The sequence below is a fragment of the Garra rufa genome, chromosome 12 (genome assembly GCF_049309525.1).
Source record: "Garra rufa chromosome 12, GarRuf1.0, whole genome shotgun sequence".
NCBI lineage: Eukaryota > Metazoa > Chordata > Actinopteri > Cypriniformes > Cyprinidae > Garra > Garra rufa.
The window spans coordinates 47,550,398-47,559,404 of NC_133372.1; the positions used below are offsets into that span (position 1 = coordinate 47,550,398).

The 9,007-nt window shown below is 35.9% G+C and overlaps 2 long non-coding RNA genes across 2 annotated transcripts; one reads left to right on the top strand and one right to left on the bottom strand.

The window, feature by feature from the left end:
- The first annotated feature begins 566 nt into the window (after positions 1–566).
- Positions 567–2,124, top strand: LOC141346331 (uncharacterized). Its single transcript, XR_012357196.1, has 3 exons — positions 567–696; positions 1,088–1,186; positions 1,780–2,124. It is a non-coding gene; the product is annotated as an uncharacterized lncRNA (long non-coding RNA).
- A 2,325-nt stretch (positions 2,125–4,449) lies between these two features.
- Positions 4,450–7,209, bottom strand: LOC141347702 (uncharacterized). The gene is made up of 6 exons (XR_012357409.1): positions 6,850–7,209; positions 6,287–6,352; positions 5,824–5,938; positions 5,619–5,696; positions 5,301–5,534; positions 4,450–5,216 (listed from the first exon to the last, which is right to left on the bottom strand). It is a non-coding gene; the product is annotated as an uncharacterized lncRNA (long non-coding RNA).
- Positions 7,210–9,007: the final 1,798 nt, after the last annotated feature.

Consider the following 9,007-nt stretch of genomic DNA (forward strand, 5'->3'; position numbering starts at 1 on the left):
TATAAGCACACTAACCACAAAGCTTACTATGGTTTTACCACTGTAACTATAGTTTTACTGTGGTATTTGTAGGATATGCACACTAACCACTAGCTTACTATGGTTTTACCACTGTAACCGTAGTTTTACTGTGGTATTTGTAGTATAAGCACACTAACCACAAAGCTTACTATGGTTTTACCACTGTAACTATAGTTTTACTGTGGTATTTGTAGGATATGCACACTAACCACTAGCTTACTATGGTTTTACCACTGTAACCGTAGTTTTACTGTGGTATTTGTAGTATAAGCACACTAACCACAAAGCTTACTATGGTTTTACCACTGTAACTATAGTTTTACTGTGGTATTTGTAGGATATGCACACTAACCACTAGCTTACTATGGTTTTACCACTGTAACCGTAGTTTTACTGTGGTATTTGTAGTATAAGCACACTAACCACAAAGCTTACTATGGTTTTACCACTGTAACTATAGTTTTACTGTGGTATTTGTAGGATATGCACACTAACCACTAGCTTACTATGGTTTTTTTATTTTACGGTATACTATTTGTAAAGCACAGTAACCACAATGCTTACCACACTTTTAAAAAGTTTTTGTGAAGTAATTATTATTCAGTATTTTTTTTTTCTGTCTTGCAGTTATGTCAGATCACCTACTCCAGGAGCTCTTTTAAGAAGCCATCTCTGGTAAAAGCCATCACTGTATGAACTGTAATCCATAATTAATCTACACATAGTTTTGCTCTCTCTCTTTCTGTGATTTATCATGACATTTTTAAAATCTCATAATTTTGACCAATTCTGTCAGAAAGCTGCTAGAATTAACAGGGAACTTGAACTCAAAGCTCCCAATGCTGATCTTGAAGAAGCTGTCAAAGAGGCTAAACAAGTCCTTCAATGATTCAATCTTTCACAGTAATGTTGAAGACATTTAGCTATAACTGATTTGCTTTAATCAACGCATCCTTATTTTAGGTGTTAATAATAACTTTCCTTACAGTCCTTCCTCTCAAATATTTTGGTCACAGATTTTGTTTAGCACATTGTCTCAACATGTGTGTATTTCTCTTTGTTTCAGGGTAAAGGGAAGACCAAAGGAAGGCCTGTCATGGGATTTGAATTGGGCCATGTTGTGCATTCATGGAAAAGACCAAAAGCAAAGGCAAACATTCCAATGGTATGTCAATGTTGGTCTGAGCACCTTGACTGAACTGTACTGCAATATCATATATCAATATATATATGATATTGTACAAGTGTACTCAAACAAAATTCTCAGATTTTTCACTTTTACTTCTGTCATTGGCCATTGCCTCAACTCTCATGTTAATTGTGTCCATTGTAAGTAGTCAGAGTGTTTATACCAATCCAGTTCATATTAAGTCCATTGTATTCTCTCTATATCAACCTTTACAAATTGGCACTGCCTCTTCCTGTTCTAACAGTACATGATATCTACCCACACCTCAGAGGCTCAGAGCCTTTTTTTTTCTATGTTGATTTTTATTTAACACATCTGTCTAAGAAGCACAAGTCTGGAAATGCTAGTTTATCTTGTCACAAATCAGATCATTGGTAAATTTGGCCAAATCAGATTGCTTAAAGCGGTTCATACCAAGAGCAAGAACAACAATAAGAACTATTTTAGCATCCACACCAACGGACGATAGCGTTCTGTTTACTGTTATACACGCTACAGTCATCTGCCATCTGTTGTCAATGTTTTTGTTGTTCATCATGTGATAAATTCTCTTTCTTCCTGTCTTGCAGGATTTCTCACAGACTACTTATGTATATACATATACAGTGATAGTGACAGGAGTGACCACAGTAGAGATGGGAGTGTTGACTGTAGAGGAGAAAGTTAAATAATAATAATATTTTATGGGACATTCATATTTGTACTTAACTAGCACACTGTAAATACTGTTACATTTCTATTCCTTAAATTTATTTGTCTTTTACTATACTAAGTGCCTTTTTATTTTATTTATTTTATACATTTATTTATTTCATAATTTTACTATGTTTAATATGTTTATCTGTGCTGCTTTCTTGTTTTATTGCTGCTGGTCTTTTTGAGCTACCAAACAAATTTCGTTGTATAACTACAATGACAATAACTTATCTTTATCTTTATCTTTATCTTTATCTTTATCTTTTAATTGTTATTAACCAATAATTTGTCTTGCATTTAGTCACAATAGAAGCAAACAACAATTACAGGAGAGATATATTTTTAAAGGTAATAATTGTAAAATATTGAAGTATTGTTCTAATCATTTTTTTTGGCCTATTAGTTTGTTAAACATAAGCATTGAATATTATCTGGCATCTTAATGTTTTCTGTAAACAAATTCTCTTTTTATTTTTGAATATTAGACAATCTTTTTAAGGGGTTTTCTATTGCCTATTTTTTAATTACCTCTATGCAAATGCATTTCAAATGCAATCAACTACTTGTTTTGTCTTTTTTTTTTCTTTCGTAATGGCACAAACTGGAGAGAGAGAATGCTGTTCTGGGCACTGTTTATCTGTGAAAAGTTTGATGTCAATAAACATTGGGAAATGACTACAAAATGTGTGATTCATTATTTTATTCTTATAGTTCATCTGTCAGGTCTAAGAATTGCAATTTTGTAAGGTCCATTTCCAGGAAACAGAAGTGATTAATTGTTTACCCTTAATACACTGTAAATGTTACAGAAGCTAAATTAAACAGTAGGAAAAAGCTTCATGTTTAAATAATCATTAGAGGTGCATGTTTTTTTGTTTTGAAAGCAAATTAAATATTTTGAATTATTGTTCACAGCAATTTATATCTAAGTTTTGAGTTTAAATATTGTACATACATTTATATTAGTGTGAACATAATTTACAATGGGAACCATTATGCCCTTATTTAAAAAAATACAAATTATCCCAGTAATCAAATCTATTGCTGCATCAAGTTAACCAAACAATCCAATCTGTTGTTCCAGTTTTATGTTGAGTGGGGACAAATAAATATTTAACTGATTATCTGTATTTGCCACAAGAACCCGGAAGAACCTGTTATAAATGACCATATGTGGACAAGTAAGTGAGACGACTGTTCAATTGGGTTGCCATTTGGAACTCGCTGTGATTGGACTATCTTTTAATCCAAATGAAAAACAACGCTTAATGTTGCAAAGTCCGTGTTGCTCTTATTATTACATCAGTAATACCTTCAGTTAACAACGAAGTGTTGCTATGTTGTGAGAACTTCCTAATTTACAGAGATCCTAACCCTAACCCTAAGCAGATCTTAAACTACAAATAACAGCGCCATTTTTTCGTGTTCTATAGATAGAATGGAAGAGGTTTGTGGGTAATGTAGTTTAAAATGTTTAATATTAAAATAGTGGAAAATGCAATGTTTTTTGAACAAAGGTTTATCTAAACATGTTCATTGTGTAAATATCTATGACATATTTAAGAGGCAGGCTGAAATTTGTTTTTTTACTAAGATCACTTTTTAAAACACCTTTATACCACATTTCCATGTATGTTTGAAAACTGTGTCCAACATTATGTAATTAACATAGCATAAGTAGTTGTCCTGCCAATTTTCTCTTTGACATTATAATCAGACACTGATTTACAGCCATTTGAAATGTTCATTTTTTTGCTCTTCCATGGGACTCTACTGGGCCCCTGGAGATGGAAGGGCAGTTAAAACACAAATCTATTCTCATCATGGACAACACACTGTGCTGAGTCACATTTTTTAGATTGTCTTTTCAACAATTTGCCAATATGTAAGTTGCAAGTCATAGTTATCTTAGAATAAGAATAGACATTTCCTATTTGAATTGCGCTCCATTTATTTCATTAGATCAGGAGCAAGAACACAGTGATGACAGGAAATTAAGACACCAGTTTAAACAACCAATACATATTGTGACACTTCTTTGTACTATCACACAATGTCAGTGTGTCATTCAGTAAGAAAAGGTACAGACAGTGTGGTTTATGCAAAAGCCATACAATTCATTCAATGCAAAGGATCATAATATAAAAGACATCATTTGTATCTTTGTCAAATATTCCTCATCTTTGTCCTTTGTCCATCTTTGCAAAACATCAGTAATGTGCATGCTCATCTTATTTATTATACAGTACAGGATTGATGTTGATCTTTCCCTGGTCCATCACCCTCAGCTGTGCATAAAGTGCCTGTAGCAATATAGTCCATGCAGTCTCTTCTAATGAATCTTTCAGCCTTCCCTTCATGTAATGAAGGTCATTAATATGACCAAATGTCACATCTTAATTAAAACACTCATGGTAATTATGTGTATTGTTAACTAAACGGTGTATTTACCAAACACCATTCCTAATAAAGAATATTTACCATACGTTATTATCCAATACATCACTAAGACAGATACAGTAACATATTAAGACAAATGATATTCAAGAGAAATAAAAATGCGTTATGTTAAAACCATGTTATTTTAACCAGATGAAGCCTCCCAAATGCATGCATGGTTAAATGTCTTCAGCATCATAGAATCACATTCAGTTTCCTGCTCATCATCAGAGCTCTCTTGGTTTTCTTCCTCTTGCTTATCCATATCCCTATCTTAATAATCCCCTTCCATGTCATGAACAATTTCGGTTGTTATTCATCACACTACAGTACAACTGACGGACAAAAGACATGTGACCAATTCAAATCATATCACTTTATTTTCACAATACCATGATCATAAGTGTACAGGCGGTGACATTTTTTTGTGCAAACTGCAGCATGACAGTAAAGACAACAAATGTTCAATATATAGGCAACACACATATAAGGGACTCAATACAGGTAGAGAACAATATGGTAAATAGTATGCTATACAGAGATCATGAAATTAAAACAATCACAGTACGCATACCTTTGCAGCGCAGTGTGGAATGAATTAGTGCAAACAGAATGTCATGGTGCAGAATAGTGAGTTAGAGTCCAGACAGTGCATCTATTAGAGTGCTGTGCATATGAGCTTGATGTGCTGTGTATTGTTTCTGGTACAAGTTCAGTGCAGTCTAATTGCCTGTGGAAAAATGTGTCTGCTGGTGCAGGTTCTGCAATAACTTCTGCCTGATGGTAACGATGAGAGTAATCCATGGCTCTGGTGGCTGGAGTCTCTGATGGTCCTCTGTGCTTTCCTCACACACCAACTGATGTAAATATCCTGGAGGGACATAACATGTATTTAGGGTGTTGTAAATCAATAAACAATATATATTTTTATTTTTAATTGTTGCATTGGACTTACCATTGATTCTTGTTGGAGATATGGGCCAAAAGGATCCCTTCACAACTATTTTGCAGTTGTTCAGTTGAAACAACTGAGTAAACAGTGAAGTTTACTTTTATGGACCGTAACATCTGAGCTGTCACAGTAGAGTTGTTCAGGAATGCAGTCTTCATCGCAGTTAACTGGTGGTTTCAGGCTGCAATGCTGCATCTGGTGGCCATTGAATTGATATCGTCAACTGCCTTCATCCTCCTTCAAACAAACAGACAAAACAATAAGTCAACAATATTTCCAGAGAAATAGTGTTGATGAATAGGTGCAGGTGTCAGTACTCACCATATTTGGCCAATCCTGCCCAAATTCCAGATAATGGAATTGGAGATGATAGCACAGTTGATATGCCAATTCTAGGAGCTATAAAAAAAGAAGTGCATGTGAAAATGGTAACTGCTGTCTTTTGAGAGATTAACATCAACTGCTATACCCCATATAACCCTAGCCCATGTAACTACATTGCTTGATGTATTGCATACATACATACCAGTGGAAATGTGCAACTTTTCAGCTGTGTTTGGGCACAAGAAGACCATGTTCATTCCTCATTCATCAGGACTGGCTTGCTGGGACTGATTTTCTTTGCATTTTTTGGTCTTCAGCTTTAAAACAATACAATATTTATTGACCCAATTTTTAATTATTATTGTTGTTTAAACATAAATTAAGCAGTTATAATTATATACTTCAAGCTCAAGTTCCCTGGCAACTCTAGCAGGCTCCTGAATTCATCTGTATACATTTCTATTCAGAGTCTGAGAAAAGGCCATCTTGCAAACTCTAAGCTTCTATTTTTCAACAGAGCACAAAATAATGTGTTAAGTGAGGGAGTAAAGAAATAAGATGAAGAGAAATAGGCAGAATTGTGTAAGTTTAACAAAATGAGAAGAAAGCAGCATTAGAAAAAAAAAACAATTATTTAACAGCAAACTAAAATGAAATATAATTACCTGCTGATGGTTTTGTTGTGAGCAGTTTAAAGGCCTCTTCACACCAAGGATGAGTCCACACCACAGCTATTTGACATAAAATGACACAGAAACAATATGGTTGGAATCTCTTTCAGAACAGATTTTTCCAGATTCCAAAACATTGACAGCCAATCAAAATCCACCACACTATAAATAGCCTGAGCATTTAAATGCAGACAACATAACTGCAGCACACGCTTATGATAAAAAAAAAAAAAAGTTATTTTCTGTTAGTGTGTTAGTCATTATAATTCTTGCTCTTGGTGTGAACAGCTTTAAGTGATCTGATTTGGCCAAATTAACTGAAGGTCTGATTTCTCACATGACAAGTTAGAGATAGGAGTGAGTGTTGACTAGAAGAGAAAAAAATAAAATAAAAATCAGTAGACATGCAAGGCTTGGTAAATTGTATTAGTTATTAATATTTCGACATGACACTTTGTTGGTTGTTCTTTCTGATGGGGCTGTAGGGTATGTAAAGATGCTGCACAATTTAACTACAGTACAGTTCAGTCAAGGTGCTCAGACCAACATTGACATACCATTGGAATGCCTTTGCTTTTGGTCTTTTCCATAAATGCACAACATGGCCCAATTCAAATCCCATGACAGGCCTTCCTTTGGTCTTCCCTTTACCCTGAAACAAAGAGAAATACACACATGTTGAGACAATGTGCTAAACAAAATCTGTGACCAAAATATTTGAGAGGAAGGACTGTAAGGAAAGTTATTATTAACACCTAAAATAAGGATGCGTTGATTAAAGCAAATCAGTTATAGCTAAATGTCTTCAACATTACTGTGAAAGACTGAATCATTGAAGGACTTGTTTAGCCTCTTTGACAGCTTCTTCAAGATCAGCATTGGGAGCTTTGAGTTCAAGTTCCCTGTTAATTCTAGCAGCTTTCTGACAGAATTGGTCAAAATTATGAGATTTTAAAAATGTCATGATAAATCACAGAAAGAGAGAGAGAAAAACTATGTGTAGATTAATTAGGGCCCGAGCACCGATGGTGTGAGGACCCTATTGAATCTGCTCCGTTTATTATTAGGGCCCGAGCACCGATGGTGTGAGGACCCTATTGGATCTGCTCCGTTTATTATTATTAGGGCCCGAGCACCGATGGTGTGAGGACCCTATTGAATCTGCTCCGTTTATTATTATTATTATTATTCTTATCCGGAATGAATCGCATTTTTGAGGGCCTAAACATACCCGAAAACTAACGAAACTTTGCACACACATCAGACCTGGCGAAAATGGACGTCTGATATGGGTTGCAGAAGTGGGTGTGGCAAAATGGCTCAATAGCGCCACCTTTACACGTTCCGCGGTGTGCGCATTCAGCTGTGATTATCGTACATGCACAAAAATCGGTACACACATGTAACACACCAATACCTACAAAAAAGCCTCTTGAGATAAAATCTGAAACCCAACAGGAAGTCGGTTATTATTAATTTTCTCAGCAAAATTTGTGTCATTTTTGCCATTTTCAGGTGTCATACTTGAACGAACTCCTCCTAGAGATTTATTCCGATCAACACCAAATTTGGTGAGTCTAATCTAAAGCCCTTTGTGACGTTAAATTGTGAAGATCTAGAGTTTTCATCGGAGGGCGTGTCCGTGGCGGCCTCGCAAATTTCAATGTTTCGCCATGAAAAAGGAAGTTGCTATAACTTAGGCATAAAATGTCCGATCTGTCCCAAACTTCACATGTGTGATAACACTCCTGACCTGATGACATCTACATATCCATATTCAGTTATAGTCATAGCGCCACCTGCAGGCAATAGGAAGTGTCATGCTGTACTCTACAACCAATTCCTCCTAGAGATTTATACAGATCAACACCAAAATCGGTCAGTCTAATATAAAGGCCTTAGCGATGTTAAATTGTAAAGATCTTGAGTTTTCGGTAAAGGGCGTGTCCGTGGCGGCCTGACAAATTTCGATGTCTCGCCATGGATATAAAACTTGTTATAACTCAGCCATAAAATGTCCGATTTGCCTCAAACTTCACATATTCGATAAGAGTCCTGGCCTGAACACATCTCAAGGCCAACATTCTATTATAATCACAGCGCCACCTGTTGGCAACAGGAGATGACTTGTATCAAACTCCTCCTAGAGATTTAATGATATCAACATTATATTTGGTCAGTCTGATCTAGAGGCCTTAGAGATGTTAAATTGCGAAGATCTTGAGTCTTCAGTAAAGGGCGTGTCTGTGGCGGCGTGACAAAGTTTGATGTTTCGCCATGGACATAGAAGTTGTTATAACTCAGCCATAAAATGTCCGATCTGCCTCAAACTTCACAGGTTTGTTAAGAGTCCTGGCCTGAAGACACCTAAAGGCCAATGTTCAGATATTATCATAACGCCACCTGTTGGCAGCAGGATATATCATATCTTTCACTAACTCAAACATACCAAGGTCAATCTGCACCAAACTTCATGTGTTTGATGAAAGTGGTGGCCTGAACACATCTACATGCCAATAATCAGTTATAGGCATAGCGCCACCAGCTGGCAGCGGGAAATTTGGCACATTTAAGTGACTTTGACATATTTCTACTATTTTTACTGTATTAAAAGCATACTGCCCACCGTTTGCTGTTTTCCTAAAGCCACTGGACGGCGGTGAGCCCGGGTGCGAGGGCCCGTTCATCGCTGCTTGCAGCTTTAATTATGGATTA